The 26560-nt window shown below is 39.7% G+C and overlaps 1 protein-coding gene across 1 annotated transcript in view; it reads left to right on the plus strand.

Moving 5' to 3' along the window:
* The window catches only part of ADAMTSL1 (ADAMTS like 1), a 376065-nt gene that overhangs the window by 101613 nt on the left and 247892 nt on the right, over nt 1-26560 (plus strand). The gene's annotated exons all lie outside the window — the stretch shown is intronic.

Genomic DNA, 26560 nt, shown 5'->3' on the forward strand with positions numbered 1-26560 from the left:
AAAATATTCCCTGCTTCCCCTTATTTATTGCTTCTTACTTTGGAGAATCACCTTATTACCTATGCAAGGATTCCATGAGAATTATTGCAACATTTACACCAAATAGGGGTGTGTGTGTGTGTGTGTGTGTGTCTTGAAACGTTGCGCAGAATAATGCAGCTGCTTTGGAAAACAGTCTGGCAGTTCCTCAAAATGTTAAACAGAGTTACCATATGAACAAGCAATCCCACTCTTAGGTATATACCCAAGAGAAATAACAGCATATGTCCACACACACACAAATTGTACTCAGTTATTTATAGCAGCACTATTCATAATAGGCAAAAAGCAGAAACAACCCAAATGTCCATCAACTGATAAACGGATAAATAAAATGTGGTCCATCTATATGGACTATTATTCTACAATAAAAAGGAATGAAGTACTGACACATGCTATAACATGAATGAACATTCAAAACAATGTGCTAAATGAAAGAAGCCAGTCACAAAAGGCCACATATTCTATTATTCCATTTATATGAAATGTCCAGAATAGGCAATTCTATGGAGACGGAAAGTAAATTAGTGGTTGCCTAAGGCTGGGGTTAGAGTAACAGGGAGTGACTGCTAATGAGTGTGAGCTTTCTTTTGGGGGTAAAGAGAATGTTCTAAACAGACTTTGGTGATGGTCTCACAATTTTATGAATGTATTAAAACCATTAAACTATATACTATCAATGGGTGAATTTTATAGTATGTGAATTATGCCCGAAGAAAGATGCTTTTTAGACGTGGTACAAAGATTCAAAAGTCTATGGACCAAATCTAAAGACCGTTATCTAGGAGAGTGACCTGATCTCACTCTTGGACAGAGAGTTATTATGACTAATCCCTTAGTCTACATGGGTTTCCCCTTCATTCATTATTGTTCCAAGAAGTGATTTCTGACCCTAAGTATTTGTAGGTATTAAAACTGATTTAGAAACTGGCACGCAACAGGTCTTTAATGAGTATATGCTGCATGAATGGATAGTGACATCAAGCTGGAAGTGGCACATTTTTGCCCCCCCCCCTTTTTTAAGGGAAATAAGTTTGGGCTTGAGAAGGTCTTTTCTTACCATAGTAAATTCTCAACAAACATTCTTTGGTTACCTGTAGCAGATATTAACTCTGCTATTCAATTCACTGTGCGATTTCACAGAAGACAGTGTAAAACTAAAAAAGGAATTTAAAATCTTGCAGTTTGCTCCTTCTATTTTACATCTGAGATATTTGAGATACAGAGAAGTTCCATCAGATTTTTAAATAGGGCTGTCATGTGGTCCTAAATTAGACTCCATGGGGATATGAAGACAGTCATGGTCCCTGTCTTCAAGAGTCTTACAGTCTTAAGGTGATGAGGCTCAAACTCAAAAAACTATAATCAGCAGCAGGATGTGAAGGGAGGGAGGACTTGAGTTTTGGACTCAGACAAATACAGGTCTGAGGTCTGACTTCTAAACTTACTATCTGTGTGATTGTGGAGTAATTTATTAGGTTTTTTAAGCCTCATTTTTCTCGCCTATACAAACAGAGGTAATCATGCCTAATATTAATAATAAGAGCTGATCTTTATTGAGCAGTTTACATGTCAGGCACTGTGCTGTACAAGCACTTTATGTATGTTATCTCCTTGGTTTCTCCCTGAACCCATGGGGGGTGTATTGCTACCATTTTTATAGAGGAGAGAAATGAGGCTTAGAGAGACGAAGTATTGTTGATTCATTCATTTATTAAGCATCTAATGTTAGGCATCTTGCTAGAAACTAGGAGTATACCAGGAGGAGCAGGTAGGGGGAACAGTGGAACTCGGTTTCGAGGAGGTTGGAAGGCCTTGATGTCCCCTGTCAGGTAATCCTCTTCCCTGGCACTCACTGTCCTTCCCAGGGGAATTAATATTCATTCCCATCTCTTGCACCTGTTATCTCTTGTTTCCTTCGCCTTTATATTAATCTTCATGACTATCTAGCCAGTTGAATTAAGACCCCCTTACTGGCAGACACTGTATCCAACTCATCCTTTGTGTTTCTTGATTGATTTGCTCAATATAAGACAGTTGCATGGATGGATCAACAACTCACTAAATCTCTCTGTTGACTATTTTTGTCTACTGATGACCGAACCCTCTCTAAATCACAAATATTATTCGTTCCAAATGTCTTTTTTATCATTTAATTTATTTGGGCCTTGTTCTCATTTCCTTCACGCTGTGAAACAAAGTCCATTTATGTAAGTTTAATTTTTTTTTGTTTTATGATATTAGACTAGAAATACTTTAGAATTTGAGGTCTCCTGCTATCCATTCTTTATTTACCATGGCTTCAGAGATGGCCCAAGTCTACCCAGAACCTTTGCCATCAATATAACTGTTGGTTTGCTTAGTACATCACCCAGATTCTCTGGATGAACTCCCATTGCTGAAGCCCTTAGATCTTTCCTGGGATTAAACTCACAAAATGCAAGGTTTCCAAAGGCCATAAATATCAATCAGGATTCCTGTGTGATGTAGTTTCTTTCCCAAGCGTTTATTAGAAAACAGATCTGGAGATTGTTTTCTCCTACAAGATGTTCCATGGTTAAGTTAGATGATCTTCAGACATAGTTTTAATAGTTCAATTCTCTCCATAATTAATATAGTTAAGTTTGGGGTCATAAAATGCTGGTCTTCCCAGAAATTTGAAATGCAAGGTTTAAGTATATGAGAAATTGGAAATATTTGAAACTTTGCCTGAGGTTAAAAAAAAAAAAAAAAAAGCTAAATTAGAATAGTAAAGTAAAATTCAGGAAGCCTTTTTGAAACTGGGTGAAGACACTTCCTATAATTGCTTAAGAATGTTAAAAATCAAATCTAAATGTGAAAGGTAATTAGTAAGTAATTATACACTGGCTGGTTGGCATATTTCCAAAGAAATATCGAGAAAAGGTATAATTTTTTTAAAATGTTGTAGCTACTTTAATTGTCAAAATCCTTAATAAAAACAATTTAAAGCATCAGATACCTTCCAGATTTCGAGCCATGAACAGAACTTTACCCAAGTTTTAACGTACTCATGGTTGCCAAAGACCCTCCTGGAACACTCCTGGGAAGGGCTGCTTGCCAGCGTCAGGAAAATCCACGCAGGCACCTACAATTAGTGTAATATACCCCACCTGTCCTTTCTATTTTTTGTGAGACTGCCTTGAGGGACTCAAATCAAGAAGGTACAAAGTGTTTTTGCTGTGGGATGCCTATTTGTGATCCAAGGGAACACAGGAATCTGAGAAATCTAGACAGAAAGGCAAGAAATGATCAGTGTGGTTAATAGAACACAGAGGCCAAGACAAATTCAGAGGCCTTGGGAAATATTTTGAACCTCCACACAAAGCTAATCACCCAGCAGTGGCTTTGAAAGAACCTTGGAGATCACCAGCTGAATCTCCTCATTCTGTTTCTGAAGACTCTGAGCCTCAGGGCAGGCAGGAGACTCACCCAAGGGCTCCAGACAAGCAAGTGGTGGAGCCCGGATTCGAACTTGGAGGTGTTCTGGCTCCAAGTCCAGCACTCTTCAGTCTGTACTAAGTGCAAGTGCTTTTTGTACATGTGATTTTAAGAACCTTGAGAGTTTCAAGGATTCTTGTGATTTGGAGGATTCATTTTGTTAGTCTCTTTTACCATTATTGAGTGAATTTCAGGCCCTGAGCTAAGTTTCCCTCCCTTGTGGCCAAATTATCACAGAACATTCCATTCACTTAAAAATAGTTGTACTATAAAAGAAAATGCAAGTGGAAAAGCTTGCCAACAATAAACATTCTGAAAAACTTCACACACACGGCTTCCATTCCTTGCAGAAATGCCAAGTGCGAGCCTACTGCACCTGCAGGCTGGAGTGATCGCACAGTGGCCAGGACCTGGAGACTGGCTAGTCCCACATGCGCTTAGGTTTATGATTAAATTTGAATATGACTTTAGTTTCTTGGCCAGCAGAGTTACAGGTGATTTAAAGAAACAAACAAGCGTTTTAGGGAAGGAGTGGTAGGGGGTGACGGAGCTTGGGAAGAAAATGAAAAGAACATAGCCAGTGTATCATTTTCCCAAGTTCTCACCTACTGTGTACTAGACTGCTGTCCTCCTCCCTGTCCCCTAGGGTTCTCCTGGTAGGGAGACGTTCTTCCCATCAGGCAACTCTGAGCTTCTAAGGCAAAAACTTCAGTATTCCTGTTGGTTGACACGGAAGACTTCTTAATTTGATTCTCCCCATTGATTCTCCCATTCAGGCAACAGTTTTTTACTGAGTAATATGATATAATGTCTGTGCAGCCATTTCCACTCTAGATTTTTATGTGACCTAGCTAGGGATGGATTTTTTTTTTTTTTTCTTCTCATTCCTTTTATGAGTAGTGATTATAAGGACATGCTTTGCTTGGGAAAAGGATACAATGTGGCTTGTTAAGGCAGAGACGTACTCAGTGGTGACATGGGCACAAGTCTTCAGGCACTTGCCCTTTCCTTCCCCCACATGTGCCCCGAGACAGGTCTGTGCAGCTCGGGCTGAAGAGCTGAGTGTTTGGACAAGGATAGGATCCCTCCAGATCAGAGGAACACTGAGTCTCTTCATGCACAGGCTTTTTTTTTTTTTAATCCAGAGAAACATTTTTATGCTCATTTAAAACATGCTTTCTTAGGCAGTGTGTATGGAGAATGGTTTCATCGGGGCTATGTAAGTCTAGCCTGGTATTTCCCCAAGTAGTCTCCAGGTCTCTCTCTATAATTTGGAGTATAAGTTTTAGTTTTCTTCCCAGATGATTTTCATAGCTCTAAAGCAGAGGTTGCGAGCTAGCAATCCTCCAGCCAAATACACCCCCCACTGACAACTTTCATTCAGTGCACGTAGTGTGGTTTGGTAAAAATTCGAATTAGTTGCCAGTATGTAAATATAGTGCCAATAAAACTTCAGAGTCACAACATATCTTTTAAAAAGTCAGATCTGCAACATTTGGTCTGTACGGCAACGTGGCAACCATTTGATAAAGCTGAATATTTGGTGCAGCCTTGAGATGGAGTGGACACTTCCAAGTCTCCTTTGCTACCTGCACAGCCTGAACTCTTCAGCTATCTGTATCTCTGACCTTCCCAAAAGGACACATAGGCTAGGTGTTTCTAAGGGCAAGGGGAAAGAATTAAAGTCATCATCAAGGTGATTGTAAGAATAATACAAATAATTCACCTCCTATACTGAGCACGAACCATGCCAGACACTGTGCCAAGTACTTGACCTAGCATTTAAACCTCACACGAACACCGCGTATAACCCAAAGGGTTAAGTTGCTTGTCGAAGGTCAAATAGCTTGTGAGTAGCCGAGTTAGGATTTGAACACTGATGTATCAGACTTAAACCTTGTACTTCTCATTTTATCATACCATCTTGCAGAATCATATCTCCCTCCCAAGTAACCCTTCCTGAATTTTAGGCCTATGAGAATATACAACAGGATGCCAAAAATTTGGGGCCCTATGGACCACTGGTTTTCCAGCTTCTGTCAGAAAGAGGCAAAGGATTGTCCACAATAGCCAAATCGTGGAAGGAACTGAGATGTCCTTCAACAGATGACTGGATTAAGAGGTTCTGGTCCATATATACAATGGAATATTACTCAGCTATCAGAAAGAACGAGTTCTCAACATTTGCTGCAACATGGATGGCACTGGAGGAGATAATGCTAAGTGAAATAAGTCAAGCAGAGAAAGACAACTATCATATGATTTTTCTCATCTATGGAACATAAGAACTAGGAAGATCGGTAGGGGAAGAAAGGGATAAAGAAAGGGGGGGTAATCAGAAGGGGGAATGAAGCATGAGAGACTATGGACTCTGAGAAACAAACTGAGGGCTTCAGAGGGGAGGGGGGTGGGGGAATGGGATAGGCTGGTGATGGGTAGTGAGGAGGGCACGTGTTGCATGGTGCACTGGGTGTTATACGCAACTAATGAAGCATCGAGCTTTACATCAGAAACCAGGGATGTACTGTATGGTGACTAACATGATAAAAAAAAATTATAAAATAAAAAAAAATTAAAAAAGAAAGAGGCAAAGGGAGAAGCTCGGTTATCGTTGGCGAGGCTTCGTCTACTCTGATTTTATCCTCCAGCTAAGGAATAGCTCAGGCGCTAATGCATGTAGCCATCCTCCTGGATAAAAGGAACTCTGGTGAAAATATACTCTAAGTTGATTTGAGGCCACATTAAAGGCTTTAAAAAGAACATTTGGATATCAGGTAAGGAGCACCTACTCAAGTTTTTTAAACCCTTAAGATAAGAAAATACACATTAAACTTGTGCCAATGGTTATTTTAAAAGGAAAAAATGAAATTTCCTATACTTGAAATTATATATCTTATGTCATCTTTCTTCCCCTTGATTCCAGCCTTTACTATCTTTAAAACCTACTTCTTTTTAAATCCAGAATATTGTAGATTTACTATTGGTTTCCTTTGACATTATTTTCCTTCACTTCCATTTCTATGGGATTTCTCAAAACCTTTAACTCCTTTGATTTTTTTTTTTTCACTCCTCTCTTAAAAATATTAGGAATAGACTGCTTAACAAAGTTTCCTTCTATACATTTAGTTTCAGGGTAGGAAAATAAATGTCGTCTCCTAGCAAAATATGTATCTCTCTGTTAAAGTTCTTTTGGTTACAAGCAACAGAAATGTATTTTGTTCAATCAAAATTCAAAAGGGGGGATTATTGAAAGCATAGGATCAGTGATAGGAATAGCAGCTGTTTATTCAGAAAAACAGTTACCTGAGTGATTGAAATCAAAGGACAAACTGAAGGGCCAGACTTTAGGAAGCAAGGAGCTAGGGTGGCTTTGAGGTCCTCAGCTGCAGATGTGCGTAGATCTGGAGGAAGACTTCTGTCTTTATCTGTTCCAGTCACTCTTTAAGTCCCAGGCAAGACAATCTGGTCTAGTCTAGGTGTCTCTATTATTGAACAGATGAGCCATGGCTAGCAGATGGAACAAGTAATTCAGTCGTGGCCACTAGGGATTTCTTAGGGAATGCTATACATGACTGTGGATATAGTGACAGTTTTATAAGTTTTTATTTGCTTGTATATTTCTAAATCAGGGATTCCGTCTACATAAAAGTAGACTTTATTGAGTGTGTGAAGCTTCTGTAAGATATAGTCAAAGTATTGACAAAGGCTCTTAGAACTTTCAAAAGTCTAGAACGTTCGTTGTTTAGAGATTCAGTCTGAGAAATATCCCAGATATTTTCCCATAATAGGAAATAATTTCTTAAGGCAATAGTTCTGCAAGTTGCGTTAATGTTCTGCCATCTTCCATGACTATTAGTAATTCTAACGGTACTACAGTGTGGGCTCATGCATAAAAAAATCTTCTCCCTGGTTAATAAATGGGTATGATTTTGCTACTGTCTGCTGTCTCTGAGAGAGTAGGTACCCCCTGAGTTGTTCTGTTCCCTGGACAGGGAAGTATATCTTTCATCCTTTAGTGGACGAATCTGATGGGCTGGAAATGCTCAGAAGTTAATATTGATAGACAAGCCACAGAAAACCTCTGTCTTGGTTCATACTAAAATCTTTTTGTACTAGGACAAGATGAACCTTCTGCTGCAAACATGAGCCTCCTCTCTTCTTCAGCCAAAAGTTCACCAGGGTTCAAACAATGTTTTAATGGATTCCAGCAAGACTTCTGTGGGGGCTTTGAGGAAGACGTTTCTGGTGTGCAGCCTGGAGGAATGTGTCTAGCACGGTACCAGCACTAGCATCAGGACCCACCTGGCTTCAAGCCCCCTAGTCTGCTTCCGATTTGGGGGGGGACTTGGCAGCTTGCCTTTATTGTTCCAAAGGACTCCTGCCATTCCTTAGTTCACAGCTCACATCTCACGTCCTCCATCAACCCTTCCCAGGCTGATGAGAAACCAGTCCCATCTGTACCCCACAGCTAGTACATAAGACCGTTTATTCTCCCACTCAAACAAATAGAGACAGACAATTCTCGGTTGTCCATACTGATAAAGGAGTATGTTCCTATAGGGAATCTGCTATTAGATAGAGTCTGTTGAGACTTTTCTTCCTCATGTAGAGGTGTTTGACACATGGAGATAAGTAAGCCAGACATTGAGGAGCAGCAAGCCTAGGCGGCCGACTAAGGGCACAACCAATGTGTTCATGGTGGTGAATCCTCTCTGAGTTTTTGATACCTACTCTCTCTGAACAACCCCATCTTCCTTCTTTAGACCAGTGGGTACCTTCTGAGGGGGCAAATTAAGTCACTTGAATAATGAATAATATTTGTATGTAAAATGAGAGCTCCATTTTTAAGTTTGAAAGAACTCACAGCCATATTTGTCATTATAATTAATGGTAGTAAGAGCCTCTCCCTTTGGTAAACTTGACGAGCTTTACATCCTTATAATGAATTCTCATAACTGATTTTAGAGGTGTGATTGGAACCGTATTACAAAAGAAACCAAGACACCCAGAGATGTGAGAACACGGACAAGGTCATGCACTAATAAGGAACAGAACTTGCATTCAAATTCAGATCCATCTGGCTTCAACGCTACGACCCTATACCATACTATACTACCCTATACCATATACTACCTTCCACTGTATTCCACTATGCTATACTACCCTACTCTGCACTATATTATACTACCCTATAGTACACTACACTATTACTATCCTATCCTATACCATACTATCCTATCCTATCCCATACTACCCTATACTATATTACATTATACTATACTATATATGCTATACTACACTATACTATACTGCCCTATACTATACTACACCACACTATCCTATCCTATCCTACACTACTCTGTCCCATATTACTTTATACTATACTACATATGTTATACTATACTACACTATACTGTACTGCCCTATAGTTATACTATACTACCCTATACTACACTCGACTACCCTATACTATATACTACACTGTACTACATTACGTTACACCTCACTATACTACACTACATTATACTGCAACACTCTACTACACTATACTATACTATACTACACTATACTATACTATACTATACTATACTATACTATACTATATTCCCCTATACTATACTCCCCTATACTATACCATACTATATTATACTCTCCTATGCTATTCTATACTGAACAATGTGGCATGGTAGGGTCCATATCAAGCTTCCTCAGTGGAAGAACAGGGAGTGCAAACACATGGGGTTCTGTCCACATCCGCAAAGAAGAAGGCCAGTAGGACCAGCTGGCATTACACTAATGCCATCACTACAAAGTTGTGTTCTCAACAGCTACAAGCAAACGTCATCGCATATACTTACTTACATGCATGTATTTCTTTACCCAGTTCCATCTCTGTATTAATTATCTGTGCCTGTTGCTTTTCTACGTCCTATGTGTATGTGTGTCTGTGGTAAAATATATATATTACAAAATTTAGCACTTTAACCATTTTTCGGTTTACAGTTCAAGTTCATTGGCATTAAGTACATACACATTGCTCTGTAATGGCATCTTCTCCAGCTGAAACTCCATACCCATTAAAGAGTGACTCCCCATTCCCCCTCCTCTCAGTCCCTGGTGACTATCTTTCCACTTTCTGTCTCTATGAATTTGACTATTCTGGATACCTCAGATAACCGGACTTATACAATATTTGTAATATCGGTCTTTTATTTCACTTAGCAGAAAGTCTTCAGGGTTCATCCCTGTGTGTCATGGGTCAGATTTTCCTTCCTTTCTATAGTTTGAATAATATTCCATTTTGTGAACTGTTTAAAAAGAAACTGGCATATTAAAAATATTGAAACTATTTGGATATTTATCAATTAGAATTGGGCCCTATCACATCAGACACGATTGGGAGGACTCACCGACAGGAGCCGGGGAGAGACTTGTTTAAAGAAAGTGCAGAAGCAAAGAAAGGAAATTATTTGATTGGCTTTAACTTCAGGCCTAGTTGGCTGTTAGTGATTGCGTATCCTTACCCTGTTGATTTTGTAACCTTGAGGCATGCATAGCCTTAGATTTGGGTTTGCTTATGTAGGCTGCGATGGCATTAGAGCCGCCTCAGTCTAGTCTAATGGCCTCCTTGTTTAATTAATTTAACAGTATAAACCACATTTTGTTTATCCGTTCATCTGCTGATGGGCACTTGGGTAAGAATGGTGCCACTACAAACATGGACCTACAAATATGTGTTCGTGTCCTAGTTTTCAGTTCTTTTAGGTGTATATCCAGACCTGGGATTGCTGGATCACGTGGTAATTCTATGTCCCCTTTGCTGGGGAGTCTCCATACTGCTTTCCACAGCAGCTGTACCATTGTTCATTCTCACCAGCTCTGCCTACTCCTCTTATACCCATATTTCTAGCTTATAAAGGTCTCTAAAGCATGGCTGTGACTTTTCAGCTGTTTACCCTCCAACAGCTAGGACAATACACTCCCATCAAGGATGCTGAGTAAAGGACTTGCTCATTGTGATGGAGATCATGGCCCTGAAATGTCTTCAAGCAATTTACAAAAGTTTGGGCACGGAATCCCTGGAGCCTGTATTCTTCCCCACCTTTTCTCCCTCTGCTGCTTACGAACTCGGAGAATAACCATGAAAATAGTGAGATGCTGTCTGCAGGAAGGAAAGTATAGCTGTGCCTCTTTGCATACCAATGAGCTGTTTCAGAGAGCTGCAGCCCGCTCTGTGTGCCTTTGTTGATTGATGATAGCGTGTGCACGTTTGGCAGGCTGAATCCACGTCTGCAATTTAAATGACCACTTACAAAATGGAGCCTTTTTCTTAAGACCTAATGAGACCCACTGGCTGACAATGTAGTTGAAAAAGCCCTGACGTCTAAAAGAAAGTTCTAATCCCATTGTAAAAGAAGTGGGACTTGTGGAACTATCAGATAAGCAGTTGGTCCAGGAATGTAACCTTGACTGTATACACACTTTAAAGCAATGCGTGATTATTTTCGGCAGGGGGTTCTGCCCTCACTTTTAGAAATTCTTAGAGAAATGGGGCAGACAGCTTTTGGTTCAGGCCCAGCGACAGAACTGCTCTTTCAGGAAGCACAAGCGGGATGGCAGCTTCACACCTAACTAACGCTTCCCATGGTCCTCACTCTGTACTTGCGGTTCTCCTGGGACAGGAATCTTGACCATTTCTGGAGCTAACGTGTCCCCGCTTTTTGGAATTCTGTGAGGTTCTCAAATAAAAACTAATATGAAAATACTGTTCACATGCTTTCCAAATGCTTTTATTTTGCCTTTGACAGAGAGGGTCAGGGCTGCATGTAAAGGTGTTTTGATATTGGAACGCCTCCTTCTTGCTTCATGCGTTGGCCTCTGACCCCGGGGCCGGATGGGGAAGCAGAGGCAGGTACCATTGGTGTGAACTGGCTGTCCAAGTCAGTGTGCTACAGAACTGGCGGTGTGTCCTCCTGGGTTTTCTTCTTCCTGACACTGCGTGGTACAATTCCAAAGTTCACCTGGAGGTCACACTCACTGGCCCCTGGCAGGGCTTGGGAGGTCTCTGCCGGGTTAGGCCGCCCAGATGTGAGCTGTGTTTGGGCTGAGTTCAGTTTCTTTCCATTCTCTCCCTCCTCCCTTCCCCTTTGTCTTGCCAACTGCTACTGGAGATGTTTTTCCCTCTGTTTAAGGTAATAGCTGACTTAGTGCCAAAGCCAAGCTGTAGGCAAGCATTGAAAATAAATTTGCAGGGGGGTTATTTTCATACTAGTGGAAAAAGTCTTGGAATCTTTTTTGGAAGTTTTTGTCTCCCTAGAGACTGCCCTTCGGAAGCATCTTCCCCTTTTGAATGCTCTGAGCTGGGGCTAAGAAACAAACTGAGTGAACACTGATGCGAGCTAGGCTAGGTTTCGAAGCAGAGTGGTACAAACATTCCCTGAACAACTGTGTCGTAAAACAGTGTGCCATCATAGAAGCAGCTGCTACAGATGTGTGGTGCTTGCCCACTCCTCTGAATATACACACTGTTGCCTTAAAAGTCCTCTGGTGAATCAGGTGACCCAGTGTAAGAGGAATGATGTATTAGAAAGACACTGGAACCCCAAGTCTGCCATTTTCTAGACAGGTGACAAAGGAAGTTGCCCAGGCTTGTCACCTGCACAGTCAGTTTGTGCCAGGCTTCGTGAACTCAGCAAAACACCTGGCAGTAACTAGCCCACAGTAGGCACCTTCTCAGAATCATGATTCATTCCCCCTTCACTAGTTATTTGTTGTTCTCTCTTCTTGACATCAGATTTAAGTGAGAAGTGTCCTTTGCCACAGTCTACAATTTCTTAGGATAATTTCGCACTTTTCAAGAATAATTGTGGCTGACGGTATTTATTTTCTACCTTCCTGTCAGCTCTCATGCAACTGCCATTCACTAGCCACAAAACAGGAGGCTTCCCAGACCTCAGCTGGGAAGACCGCACCTTGCCGAGGCAAGCAGCAAAGGAAATTCCATGTGTCCTCGGTCTTGACACCTTCACTGGAAGGAATTTAAAAATCGAGGTTACAAATCATCTGAGAACTCAGTACCACTTGTTCTGGGCAGCACCCCACTCTAAAAATTATCATGCTGACACTAACAAATGTGTTCATCTCCTCTTTGATAGATCTCCCAGGAAGCAATTCCTCAGAACATGCCTGCACCTACAGAAAAATAGTTTAACTTTAATAATAGTGGAATTTTAATGTAGAAAATGGCATGATGTCAAAACCACGCAAAGAATCCATTTGACGTGACAGCACTTGAAAACCTTAAAATCAGTGGTTAAATCGTGTTTTTCTAGCAAACGTGGTGTTTGGTAGACCCAGCCTTACAGAATTTCGGGACTTTTCCATTTTAGATCCACATAGATGTATTGATAAGGACACACATTGCATACTTTTAAAATATAAACCAATTATCCAAAATTTATATGACTTTTACATAATACATGCAGAAGAAATGTTACTTGGTTTAGTATAGCCAAATTATGATTGTTGCATGAGCCATGAAAAATTCTGTTCTTTACCCATGGGGGACCAGGAAACAATAAGGTGAGGGCACTGAACCAGGCCATTGGGTATCTTTACAAAGTTAGAAGATAGCACATAGATAAGCTTTCTGTGCTCTGTTTTAGGTAATCTTAGAAAACTGACTAAAAACCAAGTATAACTATCACAAAAACTTGGATTTTAAAATATTTCTAAATTTGAATGTGAATGTAAGCTTCTCGAATTAGACGTATGCTGAATGTTGAATTCTGTCAGATTTGAAATTTATAGTTTCAGCTGATTTTAAACTAGGACTATGATAGGAAAGAATAAGAGTTCATTTTTATGAATGCGAGTGGGTGGCTAGTGGAATTTTCTTAATCTTTCTCAATGGGAAAAATGTATGCAGTCATTTCTTTTTATCTCGGAGCCTTTGAGTGAATTTGTTTTTGTCTAAAATGAAAGAAGGGGCAGTTTATTTTTGCCACAGTCAATACTGTAATGACTCAGCAAAATGCAGCCTCAATAGAGTTTGAAAGGGTAGCCAAGCACATAACCATCAGTCTTCTTCCCACCCAATCCAGTCACCACCCCATCCAGCAGCTAACCTTCCATTAGACTGAGGAAATCTGGGGCCCATTAAAAATCAGCAAGTCTGTGCTTCTCTTAGGACTTTATGACTGCTCTTTTATTGGTTTATTGCTAATTCTGATTAAGAAACACTTCAAATTCCCAGTTTCAAGCATTCTACTTTTCCTTTAAAAAAAATTTTTTTTAACTGATTTGTTTTGGCTTGCACATTCATATTCAAGGTTTGTTCCCCATTAAAATAAATAGATTTTGAATATTTCTTATACCAATTGAATTTGCTGAGTACTCTCTTTATTATATTCAGCTGTCATAGTAACACATTCATATGGGTGCAGGCTCCCATGGAGAAAACAGGACCCCAAACTCTTGCTCTAGCCCCCGAAAATATATTTTTCCCCAGGCTTCAGGTTTTAGAAGACTGAACTTGAGAAATCTCTTCTGTGTTGACAAATACATTTAGCGATTGTTCCTCTTATCTGTATTTGAAAGTGGCCCCGAATTAACCAGATTAGTGGTCTAGAAGTGGAGAGGTAAGGAAGGCTATTTTAAGAATCCTAAGCATTCTCCTCTCATCTGAGTGGCCCACAGAGGACATGATTTGCTACTCCACAGCAATTCTAGAGAGGCTTTTTACATGCCTACCAGAATCCTTGAGAAGTCCCAGTTCTCATTCCCTAAGTCTATTTCTTCCACAGGATTGGGGTCATGGTCTTACTTTATATTTGCTGTTGTCAAATCCAGAGGAACTAAAATGGACCAGAGCTTTTACAAATGTGACTCTGTACCTAGAGCTGTGAGACAACCCATCTACAGGTGCTCAGATCACAAAGACACCCTTGACAACTTCAGACACGTTTTCACATATAGGAGCAAATACCTGCCATTTGCACGATGACCACATATCCCCCCAAGGAAATCAGCACACGTGACCCAATAACGATGGCAACTATAAAATAGAAGATCTGAGGATAGAATTGTCCCAGAAATCCCTGGATATATAGTCAGACTTGTTACCTGGTAGGCCCTGTAGTGGATCTTTTTATGTAAGCTCTCACGTGAAATCTTTAAACAAGTATATAAAGTAGATCTGATTATCCTCTTATAAAGCATGAGAGAACTGAATCTCATACTGAGGGCGTATGATATATTCAAGCAAAGGTAATAAATCATCACATCCAGGTTGAGTCATCTGTTCCTCCTATGACGTCATGCTGCCTCTCGCGTGGCTTAGGGCTACACGACATGTAGATTCTTGGTGTAATTAATGATGTTCCAGGGTAAGAAATGGCCGGAGATAAAAGGCTGAGATGGGGCACTATGGTCCTGTTGGTCTTCAGCGTAAAAGTTCTAGAGGGGGAACAAATGCTTTAAACAACTGTAAGACTCATGACAGAACCCATGACATGACTCTCTTTGTTCCATGAGAGAGTAAAACATTCATTTTTTTTTTCAGTAAAAGAAGTTTACTGACCCATCCAAATATTTTGTGATATGACTTGTTCCTCTGGGAATAATCTTAGATTCACAACCTTTGTTTCTCAAGCTGATCTGAAAATTTTCTGTCTTGTGCAAGTATTACAGCCATATGGGACAGAAGTTTGGAGGTATTTCACAGATGATGTTTTTGTATAAACTCTGTTTTAATCAATTTTATCAGGCTTTCCTCTAGGACAGAAATGGCAAGGGAGAACCCAGGAAAAGAAAAGGAAATAAATATATCAGTTGAGGACATTTTTGACTGACTTTGAATTAGAATATTAATAGCACCATCCAGAAGCTTCGAATTAGTATAATGTAATATATTTTGGGAAGTAACCAGGAATTGATTTGAGAGCCAAGGAATGGTGGAGGCCCTTCTGGCTGAGGATCTGAGATGCTTGAAAAGTTACAATGGAGAAGAACTGTTTGGGGAAAAAGATAAGTCCCTCTTTACCTTTCCTTTCTCTTTACCTCTATTCTTAACACACGCATAGAAACAGCATACTACTGCTTTGGGAATTGACTGCCGATGACATATCCAAACATGTAAATGAGAGCTTTATTGTATGCAGAATTTTGCTGAATTATGGCCACATCTGAAATTTTGAACTCTTTAGATGTCAAATTTCACAGAATTTCCCAGAGATATGTATATGAGTGAGTTCTAACCATCACAGCAGAATGGTTACTTTGTCGTGACTTACTGAACAGACACATTCCAGTAAGATCCACATTTGTACCAGGGCAGAAGACCAGCTGCTATCTTTTCTTCTCAACAAAGGACTCTTGTGTTTGAACAAAAACTATGTATTGTATGCCCAGCAGCAGAAGGGAGTCTGAGCAGTGATGTCAAAGTATACCATGATGTCACCGCAATTCACAAAGAATTACAGCTAATGCCATGTGAAGTGAGGCCAAATTCAACACTTTCCCTCTTGGGTACTTCACAGTCTAAGAGACAGAAGCAAGGCCGGAGGTCACGCCTTTGTATAATTTTGTTTCACATTCTCCAGACACCCTAATTTTGGAAGCAGGGGAGGGAAGAAGACAGCCTGTTAAAGAAAAGTCCGCTGACCATGTGCCGAGAATGAATTCTAGTGTCTGTAGGCACAAATGTCTATACTAGGATAATTCTTAGAATTTCTGCTGAAGACTACTAGACAAACAAATTTAACTAAAAATGATATGCCAAAGGAAAAAAAATCTAGATTTTTTTGGAATCAGTTTACACAAGCAGTTGGCCCAGACCCTAAATAAATAAGAAAGGAGCAAAATAAATTAGATCAGGGGCACCTAAGAAATTTAATAGATGTTGGAAATAAGACTTAGCCATTCTCTTTTTCCCTTTCAGGGTGTATTTATCCAGCCATTAAGTAAATTAAATTCTCGATCTCAAAAAAGGCAGTGCTGGAAAACTCTTAAAAATATTTGCAATCTAATAAACTCACCACTCTTTCTATCAGAGGTCTCGAACCCCTAACGTGGACATCTCCTTTTTCTTCCATTTACTTAATAACATGAAGAGAGAAACACCACAGAACTAGTGTCGATTGCCCAACGTCTCTAGAACTGCAGGACAAGCAAGCTAATAAGGAGCACAGGAAAATAACTCCAGCTCAAACAGTAAAGAAAATAGAAACAGGACCCTTAAAAAACAGCACCTGGTCACATCTCATTGCAATGAGTCCTCCTTTAGATTTTAACCACAGAGGTGGTTGAAGTCCCTACCCTTTGATGAGGGTGGGGATGGGTAGGTTGGAGGTGGAGAAGGACTATGGTTCTAATCTGTCCAGATGACCAGCCACAGGGCTAGAGCCCAGGAAGGGTAATGGGAGGAGTCAGGCCGTGGACTATCCAGGCTGAAGTCTCTTAGGAAGGGCCAAAAAATCAGGTACTCAGGAGATTGATTACAAAGTGAGTTTCCAGGTCAGAGCTGGTGTCAGACCTAGGGTGTGGAGCCTAGAGCACTGTGCCTAGTGGAAAAGAGGTAAGAGGGAGATTCGCTCACAAATAATAAACATTTATACCCCAAGGCAATTCTGGAGTAGTGGGTAAAGGACTAGAGACATAGCAGGCAAAGTGACTAGCAGAAATTAAAGTGGAGATTACAGTGCTAATAAAATAATGCATCCGTAGAGATGTTTTTCTTTTTGACAGAGAGCTCTTTTTTGATCTTTGGAACTAGTGGCAGAGAGTTGAAATGGTGGAAGCTGTTGTTATGTTCTAGGATAGGATAAGGAGGAAATTCTTTGAAACCATAATATATCCCTCTCCCCGGTGGCCTTGTGTATATACAGAATTCATTCATTCATTCATTCATTCATTCAACAAATTTTTATTAGTTTTTTATATTATTGGACACTAGGACCTTGTGGTGTTATATTCTAGTAGGAAATAGAAAATAAACAATAAACTTAATAAGTAAACTATATTATAAAAAGAGTGCCATAGAATTTTAAAAAATAGAATTGTGTAGAACACGGGTCTGGGGGACACCTGGGTAGCGCAGTCGTTAGGCGTCTGCCTTCACCTCAGGGCGTGATCCCGGCGTTCCGGGATCGAGTCCCGCATCGGGCTCCTCCGCTGGGAGCCTGCTTCTTCCTCTCCCACTCCCCCTGCTTGTGTTCCCTCTCTCGCTGGCTGTCTCTGTCAAATAAATAAATAAATAATCTTAAAAAAAAAAAAAAAAAAAAAAAAAAAAAACATGGGTCTGGGATGCACCTTGAAATGGTCTGGTCAAAGTAGGGCTTATTAAAAAGATGAATGTTTCCAGCAAAAGCTTAAAGGAGGCTTCAGAGGTGGCTACAGAAGAATGTTCCAGGCAGAGGCAATAACCAGTGCTGTCCTAGGACACGAAAGTGCTTGCTGTGTTTGCAGAACAGCAAGGAGAGTGAGCCAGAGGGAGATGAAGTCACAGAGGTAACTCAGATGATGTAGGAGCTTCTGGGCCATTGTAAGGACTCTGGTGAATCCAAGAGGAAAGTGGATCGTCCTACCAGTGATTGGTAAGCCCAGAAGAGAGAGGCTCATGTATTGGGACAATCCCTTTGGAAAATCTTTGCCTGGAAGAAAGGGAGTTAATGCCTTCACATATTTTTTTTTTTCACACTGTGCTGTTTTAGAGCCTAGGAGAGCTACACGTCTTCCATTTGGCCTGATAACCTGTGGGCATTTACTGGTATTTCCCAGTGGCATATGTGTGGCTGTTGAAAAAAAGCAACTAATTTTTTTTAAAACCAACTCAGTTGCTCCCTCAAAAAAACAAATTCTGTCCATTGAAAATAATCTTCAAAGCTACTGAATGCAAAGATCCGTCTCTTCTCTTGATGCTCAATCTTAGTTCTTAGAGCTGTAGGCTGATGTTGCTTTTGGCAGCAAGCTGTGGCTGACAGAAACATGTTCATCCTCATTCTTCCTGTCTCTTCATTGCCCTTCTAACCCCCAAGAGGAACACAATACATCATGGAATAGAGGAATCACTCCTTGATGACATAGTGCTGCTCAGCTTGGATTTCAACTCTGGCAACACCAATTCCCAAAAATGTGATCTTGGACAAATTGTTGAACCTTTCTGAGTCTCAGTTTTCTTTTTGTTAAAAAAAAAATTGTCTATTTTGTAAAATAGACATAGTTAATCAGGGATATTATGAGGATAACATCAGAGATATTAGAATTAAATGATGTTAACTAGATTTATCGGGGTGATCATTTTTCAATATATATAAATATTGAATCATTATATTTTATACCTGAAACTAATGTTATGTATGAATTATATCTCAATAAGAAAAAGAATTAAGGGAGAAGATATATATAGCACGTGTTTGGCAAACACTACTTTACCCTCTCTTCTCTAGGTTGCTTTCCCTTGCTCTACCTCTGTATTCCTATGACCTTAAGCCTTGGAGATCTTACTCCTTTTCTGTTCTCACCTATTTTGAGGAAATTATCTGATTAAACCCATTCACCCTAGATTGGGACCATGCCTACTACTTACGTGTAGTCCCTACAGCACCATAAGAACTAGCATAATGCCTTATGCTCAGTTGGTTTGATTTAATTTAAGTATAATCAACAACTTCACGTGTTACTCCTCCCAAGGGTATTTGAACAACAAACAAAGGACTAAACCAGTGGTTCCCAACTTTGTAACACAAAGGTGTTCTTTATTATTTTTTTCCTATGGGCCTTGTGTTTTGGAAGTTTCCATCTACTCAAAACACTGCATGTATTAAGTAATAATTTGTTTTCCCATTTTATGACTTAAAGACCTGAGTAGAAGTATAAAATAAATGCAATAAAGATCAGGATTCAGCTTATTTGTATAATGAGATGGTTGGGGTTTGGGGGACCTTATGTAGTTTTATGACAGGTAAGTATATTTCTACTAGGCTTTGAAAATACTAAACATAGCTCATGGACCACTATTAGCACCTTTGTGAATGGCCAGGCATATTGTTTTCTCATATTGGAGGGGTGTGAAGCACAAGTATAGATGGGGGTGTACCTTCCCACTTACTTCTTATATGTTTCCAAGTCACATAGCACAGATGAAGACGCCTATTCATCCCTGTGCATAAGTCCTGCTCTGGTAGCCATGATCTTGATAAGAATAATCAACCTTGTTATCACCATTCACTGCCATAATAAATATTATATAGTGTGTCTTTTCATGATTCACAGACATCCTCCGATAACCTGTAGTCAGGAACCCCAAGTTGGAATTTTGGTTTTGTTAGTTACCATCTGTGTTACCTTGGGAGAAGTTGTTTATTTTCTTTGAATCTCAGTGTTATAATTTGTACTTGAAATCATTCAAATCTTAAGAGAATGTTAATTTTTTTTTCCAAGCCAAACAGTGTCCAGCTTTACTAAACATTGTTTACTTTTCATAAACAATCATGGCATTTCAGGCAGGACATGAACAGACAGTCACTAACAGTATACAACAGCTTTCAAACCCCCTTCTTCAACGGACTACCAAAGTCAGAAAGCCACTATAAAACCCAATGAAGTCTCCATTGGAAGCTCTGAACAGGGAAAGTTTAGAATGAGTGTTGACATTTCACATGTAACATATTGTTTAACAACTTTTCAAAAGCCGACCCTAACTTGCGGGAAATGAAGTGAAAATGGCAGAATTATCAACCTGAATTATGAAGCTAAAAAAGAAATTCTTTTGAGGGATGTTATCTCAATGGTGACACTGTAAAGTCCAGATTGCCTGACATACTGGGAACCGATTCTTGGGGTCAGTTTCCAGTAGGTCTCTGGGCTTAAGGGGGTCAAGGCTATGGTAAAGGCAGAGAGGGAGAAAAAGACATAAAAATGAATTTTAGTTTTTCCACACCACGGGGCATCTGTGCCAAGATGGCTAATACATGTCACCATCAAGGAATCTCTCCTTCTGGGATTTTTTTGAAGTTTCTCAAAACTAGAAGGGAAAGGTATTTTCTCCCATATCAATCTAGCTTTGGGGATATTCTATTAATGACATATGCCCTTCCCCAAAAACAGCAATGAAGTGTTCTGGTGCTAATGACATAGCTTAAAAAAAAAAAAAGTAAAACAGAATTCTGCATTTTAATAAAACTTGATAAAAATATCATATTTCAAACTGTACAGTCATCAGAAGTACAAAGTTATCAAAAATGCATACACTTCACTTGGCATCTCCAGCCCCTTCAACTTCTGTGCCTGATCCGTTTTGGATGCAGCCACATGTGGGCTTTTGTCAATCCAGGGGTCATTCTCGCCCCTTCTTCTTCACACTGCTGAAGAATGCTATTTCTAAGAGAGGTATTTGTGGTGAATCATCCAAAAGATGGTCAGCCAGTTCATTTCTCTGACTCTGGAATGGTAAGTTGGTGTCGTCTCCTCCAATGACAGCCATAGTCTATTGAATTTGGCTTCTAGAGTACAAGGCCATAGAAGATTTGGAGCCACATAAAATCTCAGTGGCAAAGGGTGCTGCAGTTGATTAGCAATGTCTGTCATGGGTCCTGCAGGAAAAATAGCTGCACATGTGCCATATTTTTGCCAACCCATCCCTACGTGTTATAAAGTCTATTCGTAGATTAAGTCTGACCATCACAATGCTCTGTACCTGGATGATTTGTTTGGCTCCTTAAAATTTGCTTTTACCAAATGTTCCCTGACTATTAGGGTTCTTCAAAGATTATTGAAGAGCCAGTTCTTTGAAAGGTCTTGTATTTATTTGCTGAGTTGTTATTGGGACACTGTTACATGGCACTGTCTTTCAGAAAACTCGTAGCGGATTGAACATCTAGGATTTCAGTACTTTGAGTAATTATGGTTCTCCTGAGCCAGTCTGTCATTCATTCATTACATAAATATTTATTGAGTGTCTCCTACAAGGAACACATTATCCTATACCTTTTCTAAAAGATCCAGTAAATGCTGTAACTCTTGCGATTGCTCATGTTTTCCTCTCTTCTAGGAAGCTCATATCCAGATATGTAACCCCCATTTAGCAACTGTGTAGGACTTCACAGTATGTATTCTGTATAATTCTCCCCCTGTCTGGCTTTAACTCATCTTTCTTACTTATTTTTCTCTTTGCCCCATATACCCATTTGTGCTTTTTTTAATTTTATTTTCTTGCATTATATGTATATGCTATAAATATTTTTGCAAAAAGGTAAAACATAAACAAGTCAGTCAATATCTAAATCTTTTGAGGATAAGGTTAAGGATACACTATCTTCCCTATTAACATAGGTAGTAAATGAGTTATAATGTATGTAAGAGCACACTCTTCCCCATAAAGTTCTATCTGAACTAAATAATTATAAATAAGAGCAGCTGTGATCAGATTCACAGCGTTTGATTTTCCATATTTGTCTTTCCCCGTGCTGAAAATAAAGGGATTTAAAAGTTTCTTACCTCATGGTGCTGGATCAAGAAAAGCTTGACATCACTGGCTCAGTATTTGATGCTAGAAGTTGCGGTCCTTATGGGAAACCATTTGAAATGTGGCCAGTGTGAACCCATCTAAGCACGTCATTTTGGGGCGTGGTATCGGCTTATGGGTTGTGTTTATTTACATTCTCCAAATTATTCAGATGATAATCTTTCTTTTTCCTGTGGCTCCTAGTGAAGACATTTTGTTATACATACTTCAGTGTCTAGAGAATTTTGGTCTTGTGGTCTGCCTGTTCACTTGTTATCAGCTCTGTAAAACTGAGGGAGAGCCTCCTATCAGCACACAGAATGGCCCTGATACCTAAAATCCGCACGACATGCTTGAAGTCTGTAAGCCAATGATAATTAGGTATTTTCATCCTAGTTTTTGCTTAGTGAGGGTTTTCCCCCTTCCCTTTAGTAAATCCTGAAGGAGAATGAAGAAAAATCAGCGGTGTTAAATCTGTAGGTTCTACTCAAAAATAGGATGAAGGATTGCATGTCTGTGATATATATATGTACATATATATGCAAAAAGCCTACAGTCAAGACTGCGAGGCAAACGTTGATGACCCCCTAATGGTGTTTAAACAACAAAAACGTCTTGGAGCTTTTCACTTTTTATGTCACCTGAGATAAAAGTTTTATTAAAAAAAAAAAAAAGCAACACTGTGGATACAGAGGAGGTTAGAGCACTGTACCGAGTTGACACCTAGTAGCAGAATACGAGTAAACTACTCGTCAAAATACTGAGCTAGCTTTCCACGCTTTACAAAAAAAATCCCATGTAGTTGCCAAAGTTATGAGTGGTCATTATCTCACTTTAATGTTTTGTCCAGAATGGGGTGAGTCTGGGAACTCAGTGACCTGAACATTGCCTTCCATGACATTTCACTAATAATGAGCATAGGTGCACTCGGGAAATAGTCTCTTAAAAATATTAGCCCTTTACGGTAATTCTTGTTCGTGCATCAGGACAGAGGATTCGGTTTGACCTGTAGTTGTCATTCATGGTATGTTTGTTTCTCTGTGTACACAGATACAAACAAGCACACAGATCTACATACATGCACATTTTTGTCTACATGTGTGTCATCAATGACTGCAGTCTAAGGCCTGCCTACCTATAACCTACAATGGCTTCATTAACAAATCATTACGTTTGCCGTGTGCTTCATTGATTCACCAGCATTCACTGGTGCTTTTCAAATGTCAAACACTGTGCCAAACATCAGAAATACAAAGATAAATGAAACATGGCCTCTCGAATAGCCCATGATCTGGTATAGAAACAGACATATCAGGGGCGCCTGGGTGGCACAGCGGTTAAGCGTCTGCCTTCGGCTCAGGGCGTGATCCCGGCGTTCCGGGATCGAGCCCCACATCAGGCTCTTCCGCTATGAGCCTGCTTCTTCCTCTCCCACTCCCCCTGCTTGTGTTCCCTCTCTCGCTGGCTGTCTCTGTCTCTGTCGAATAAATAAATAAAATCTTTTAAAAAAAAAGAGAGAGAGACATATCAATAGATTAAACTCAATATAAGTTATACAACTATTTGAATTGGGTGTATATAAGAGAAACCCCAAAGTAAGAATGGCTTAAACACATAAGAGATTTACTCTCTCACAGAAAAAAAGAAGTCAAGATGTGATCAGGTGAAAGACCCAGGCTCTTTTTTTCTGTTCTGCCCTCCTTACTGCAAGGCTTCTGTTCTCAGGAGTGTCTCGTTTTTCAATATAGCACCTGAAGCCAACAGGAAGGACCAAGAGTAGAGGGCAGGTGGGGTCATCTAAGTCAGCTTCTTTTAAGTAGTCTTCCCAGAAGTCCCACACAACCCTTCCACTTTTATTTCACTGATTATAAGTTGGTCACAAAGCCCATGAAAAAATGTATTCTTTAAACTGGACATGTTGCCACCCCAAGTAAAATTGGAGTTCTGAGAAGAATAGGGAAGATAGATGTTGGGTGGCAACGAGTAATCTCTGCCACAAGGAGTTATGAACAAATGGCTGGGGAAGCATGGAGTAATAAAGCCACTAACTCTGGAATCTAGAAAAGCCTTGTTTGAGGGGGAGACACTTAATTTGGGATTTGAAGGATGAATAGGAGTTTGCTAAATAAGGAGTTGGAGAAGAGCACTTTAGGCAGAAATGTAGTATGTGCAAAAGCACAGAGAGAGTTGTCATTATAACTGCCAAATAAGCCCATTTCTATATTTCTGTTTTTTCTTTGTTATTAATAATAGCTCTCAGTGTAACAGTTCAACTAATTTTTAATCTGTTATTCCAGATCAACAGGTTGAGACAGACTGAAATATGTCAATTATGATTTTCTTAATATAACTGCAAATAGTTTTCCACTTGGAGCAAAATAAGGACATTTTATCTGATGATAAAGTATTCCCATGTTTTAAAAATAATTGAGTTAGAATATTTTGGCAGCTTAAAAAGGAATTGATACAAAGGGGGAAAAGTGTGTCAGGGAGATGTTTGTCTTTTCAATTCTGAAGTTAAAGCCCAGTTAGAACTCAGTTGGTTCATATCCTGAGGTCCATAAACCTACATCAAGGGCACTAAGTTGGTGGTCTGGTCAAGTTAGCCTTAAAGAATGTCACCTTCTATTTAGCTGACCCTAATGGATTGTTACTTTGGATCTGTGAAGCTGAATTGTTCTTTTCTCAAAATGGCTTTGGAGCCATAAGAAATCTTTAGGATTAGAGAGAGATTTTCATGGTAATCTCCTATTTGGCTTCTTTAAAGACATCAGAGACCATTAAAAATTTTCCAGAGAAAGTTGAGTCCTTTGAGAAACCTGAAATTTCTGTAAGGAACAAACATAGTTATATTTGATACACCTAAGAGTGTAAATTTCCATGCCCCCTGCCTATCACCCTTCCATAGTGCTGAGTATCTTACAAGATTAAGGTCATCTCTTTCCAACCCCAAAGAACAACAGCTGAGTCAATGATTCTTTGAATACCGCCAAAATTAGGATTGCCATGTTTTTTTTCAAAGGATTTGACCCTACTAAGGCAATCATATGGTTTAGTCTCCTGACATTGTTTATTTTCGTTTTTGTTTTTTTGCCAACTTTGGTTTTGGGTTACTTACGAAGTAGCTGGCATCTGTGCGTGCCCAAAATGTGCAGTACACCTCACCGCAACACCTCCCTTTTGTCTCGTGAACTCTGGCACCTCAGTCATATCTCAGCTCCAAAGACTCTTCTTCAGGAAATTCTTCTCTGGCCTCTCTCACCAGATCAAATTCTCCATATTTGATGTTCTCGGAGTATCATGTATCTGGGTTGTATAGTTTGTCTCATGATTATCATTTTACATTTATCGTGTGTGATGATTTGACTATGTGCGTCCACTACTAGACTCTAAGTCCCCTGAGGGGAGGCCCTCACGTGCTTAAACTCGCCTTTGGATTTTGCTCCTAGCACAGTGCCTGGCCTATAGCAGATCCTGATCATTGTTGGCTAAATGGTTAAACGATTTTTTGGGTGGTGGTGGTAAATAAGTTACTGCTCTACTCCCACTTCACATGGTGTTCAGAATACGAGTGAATATGGAATTACTCAGCTCCTGTGTGGGTTCACCTACAGATAAAAATTTTGAAAATAATTTTACTCCAAGTCCGTAGAGGTACATCAGTGAACTCTTAAGCCAGCATGTGTTGGCTCTGCATGAAGATGCCTGTATGCCTGTGTATAAAAAAAAATACACATTACCACATTTAAAAAATACACCACATATATAATGCAATGCGAAATAACTGCATTTTTCGAACCTTTGCCTAAACATGTGATTGCAATTATTAATTAAAACTACAAAAAGGAAAATCAAGCCTCAAAGAAAGGTCATATTAACAACTGGATTTTTGGAAGACAGAATGAATTGTGGGGACTTTCTGGAAAGAAGCCCCTTCAAATGTCACTACAGTTCTCATTTTATTTTTGTCAATGACAGCAGTTGAAGTCATTTGGAAGCAGAATACATCTTTTGATAATAGATCTAAACAGAGCTATAGAAGTACAACCTGATGCAGTTTGGATTTGCATTTTTTTAACTTGAACATTGGAAAGGAAAGAGGAAAAGCACAAATGAGTTTGCCCATATACGTGATGAGGGCTTGTGATTTTGTTAAGCCTGATTTGGACGAAGCATAATGTTTAGTTAGATGTTCTTAGAACTCAGCTACTTATTAGCAAAGTGACCTTGGCCAGGTTCATGGTCTCAGCTCTAAAATGGAGATATCTTACATGATCGTTCTCGGAATTAATGAGATACCTGTATTGCGCCTGGCAGGACATAGCCAGGAAAAGAGGCCCTCAGTATTGGTTATCTCTGCTGCCCTCCACGTCAACCCTCTTCTCCTACCACACACGCATACAATAATCTTGCTTCTGTGGGCAGGTTCTGTGATTGTTTCTCTTTTCCTGGTTGAAGTGCTAGCTAGAAAAGAAACTATTTTCATTATCATTCGGCAGCCTTGGTGGTTCAGTGGTAGAATTCTCGCCTGCCATTATCATTCAGCAAATTTCTATTGAG

The sequence above is a fragment of the Ursus maritimus genome, unplaced genomic scaffold, assembly GCF_017311325.1.
Source record: "Ursus maritimus isolate PB19 unplaced genomic scaffold, ASM1731132v1 scaffold_17, whole genome shotgun sequence".
Classification (NCBI taxonomy): Eukaryota; Metazoa; Chordata; class Mammalia; order Carnivora; family Ursidae; genus Ursus; species Ursus maritimus.